Genomic DNA, 3,268 nt, shown 5'->3' with positions numbered 1-3,268 from the left:
AGTGAGTTTTAAGCTTAGATTTAAACATTTCCACTGAGGTTGCAGATCGGATCTCAGGGGGAAGAGCATTCCACAACACCGGTGCCCGGATGGAGAACGCTCTCGAACCAGCGGAACACTTCTTGGCTCTTGGGATCACCCGGAGACCGGCGCTCTCGGAACGAAGGCTTCGGGCTGACGCATAGGGGGAAATCAAAACTGAAAGATATGAGGGGGAAAGTCCATGTATGATTTTGTATAGTAATAGGAGAACCTTAAAATCGCATCTTAGGCTAACAGGGAGCCAATGCAGGTTAGCCAAAATTGGGGTGATGTGATCGTACTTTTTTGTCCTTGTTAAAAGCCTCGCTGCAGCATTTTGTACCAGCTGAAGACTCTTGAGTCTGGTCATCGGAAGACCGGAAAGTAGTGCATTACAGTAGTCGAGACGGGAGGTAACAAACGCGTGAATTATGATTTCCGCATCCGACTGAGAAAGTATAGGACGGATTTTAGCAATGTTACGGAGATGGAAGAAAGCGGTTCTAGTAATTTTCTTCACATGTGTTTGAAAGGACGGATCGGGGTCGAAAATGACACCTAAATTTTTAAGTGAGTCGCTCTGTGTGATGTGGCAATTGTCTATGTTCACAGCGGTTTTACAGAATAAGTCACGGGACTTAGATGGACCAATAACTAACATTTCAGTCTTTTCAGAGTTAAGACGCAGGAAATTGAGTGACATCCACTCTTTTATCTCAGTGAGGCAGGCCTCCAAATTTCCACAGTTTAGTGTGGCAGATTCCTCCATCGGGAGATAGAGTTGAGTGTCATCTGCGTGGCAATGGAAACTGATATTATACTTGCGAATAATATCACCTAGTGGAAGCATATAAATGCTGAAGAGAAGGGGGCCAAGCACTGTGAGGTTTGAACAACCCTTCTCGACTTAACAGCAATCAAGCATATTCACAATTTCGTTATGTAACATCTCTGTTAGTGTCAATAGATCCGTCCGGTTTGAACAAGTTTATTGACACTAAAAACAGCAAACAAACAATGTGAGGTTTGAACAACACCTCTTGACAATCTTAACAGCAATCAAGCATATTCACAATTTCGTTTTTTTTTTGTTTGAACAAATTTATTGACAATAATAACAGAAAACAAACAGTGTGAGGTCTGAATAACCCCTCTTGATAATCTCAACAGCAATCAAGCACATTCACAATATTATATTTCAATATGACGTTTAACATTAAACACAATGTGAGGGGGGGGGGGTTAAGGGTTGTTGTTCTATTTTCTTTGTTAATTATCCATTATCCGTTATGGTTAGGACTCTTACTCTCAGCCAAAAGGCCAAGCTAACGTCCTATTCTTAAAGCCTTGCTGCTACCGGGCCAATGCGTGGAGTGGACAGAGCAAGCTCTTATTCCAAATTCAGAACTGCAATTTTTTTTGGGGTTTGAACAAATTTATTGACACTAATAACAGAAAACAATCTTGACAATCTCAACAGCAATCAAGCACATTCACAATATTATATTTCAATATGACGTTTAACAGCAAACACAATGTGAGGTTTGAACAACCCACTTCGTTTGAACAAATTTATTGACACTAATAACAGAAAACAATCATGACAATCTCAACAGCAATTAAGCACATTCACAATATTATATTTCAATATGACGTTTAACAGCAAACACAATGTGATGTTTGAACAACCCTTCTCGAAAATCTTAATAGCAATCAAGCATATTCACAATTTCATTATATAACATCTTTGTTAGTGTCAATAGATCCGTCCAGGCCAAAGTCGATTGTTTTTGGCCTGAACAAATCCACCGACACCAACAGCAGTAAAACAAACACGACAATCTCAACAGCCATCAAGCATATTCACAATTTTGTTATATCTGACAATATGACGTGACGATATGACGTTTTAACATTTTTTCCTGACATTTTCAACATCAATTAAACAATTTCAGAGTTATTTTCTTTTAACAGTAGTTAACCAGCGTGTAAAAGGCAATACTATTGTGCAAGGGCATAGCTCTGCCATCCCACCCTCCCAAGCAGCATTCTTCCAGTCCTCTGTTTGGGTCCTCTCCCTTCTGTGTGGGTCCTCTCCCTTCTGGGTTCCACAACCCAGGCAGTTGCTGCCGGGACTCCCACAGTGTAGCTCCGGCTCCCCCCTCAATTGGGGGGGGGTTTAAGGGTTATTGATCAATCTTCGTTATTCATTATCCATTATCCGTTATCGGTCAGTTCATAATACGCTACAAAGCCTAGGAGCCGGGACACTTACTCTCAGCCAAAAGGCCAAGCTAAGGTCCTAGCCCTAAAGCCTTGCTGCGATCATTGCGAATGCACCGTTCCCGGAGGTACTGCTATACCGGGCCGATGCGTGGAGTGGACAGAGCGAGCTCATATTCCATCTCCGAAATGCAAAAATCAAAGATAGTGACTTCATAGAAAGTACACAAGGCCAAGCTAAGGATCTAGCATCAAAGCCAAAAACTATAGAAATGATCCCTAAGAGTAACATTGTACACAAATCCAGGACCACAGGGGGGTTTGGGGTTTTTAAGGGTTATTGATCTATCTTCGTTATTCATTATCCATTATCCGTTATCGGTCAGTTCATAATACGCTACAAAGCCTAGGAGCCGGGACACTTACTCTCAGCCAAAAGGCCAAGCTAAGGTCCTAGCCCTAAAGCCTTGCTGCGATCATTGCGAATGCACCGTTCCCGGAGGTACTGCAATACCGGGCCGATGCGTGGAGTGGACAGAACAAGCTCTTATTCCATCTCCGGATTGCAAAAATCAAAGATCATGGCAAAATCGGGCCAAGTTAAGGTCCTAGCCCTAAACAAAAGCCAGATAAACCTCATGGGCTACGATACTGCCACTGCATCAAAGCCAAAGGGCCAAGTTAAGGTCCTGACTTTAAAGCCTGAGTCTTGCTGAGCTTGATGTTGACATTGTACACAAATCCAGAACCACAGTTGACATCACAATTAGAAAATGACACCCGTAATTAACGTATGATGCAGACTTGTACAGTCGGGGTCCCATTGAAAGTGATCCAAGGAAACAAAATGTATATTTCCAAAGTTAAGGGTGGGAAAAATATATATCCACTATTGTCCGCTGCAACAACAGACAGATCTACCGGTAACTCAGCTTTACCACATTTCCCATCAGCCCGCGTTTGCTCCGCCCCTTCTTTTTGATTCGTCCGTAGAACACATAACAGAATAAATCTCTAAAATAAA

At 42.2% G+C, this 3,268-nt stretch overlaps 2 pseudogenes; both read right to left on the bottom strand.

Moving 5' to 3' along the window:
- Nucleotides 1-2,350: 2,350 nt before the first annotated feature.
- Nucleotides 2,351-2,512, bottom strand: LOC148355207 (U2 spliceosomal RNA; annotated as a pseudogene).
- A 212-nt stretch (nt 2,513-2,724) lies between these two features.
- Nucleotides 2,725-2,929, bottom strand: LOC148355206 (U2 spliceosomal RNA; annotated as a pseudogene).
- Between the last annotated feature and the right edge of the window lie 339 nt (nt 2,930-3,268).

This window comes from Urocampus carinirostris, chromosome 12 (genome assembly GCF_059441175.1).
Source record: "Urocampus carinirostris isolate Australia breed hairy pipefish chromosome 12, RoL_Ucar_1.0, whole genome shotgun sequence".
NCBI lineage: Eukaryota > Metazoa > Chordata > Actinopteri > Syngnathiformes > Syngnathidae > Urocampus > Urocampus carinirostris.
This window is presented reverse-complemented; position numbering and strand designations above follow the sequence as displayed.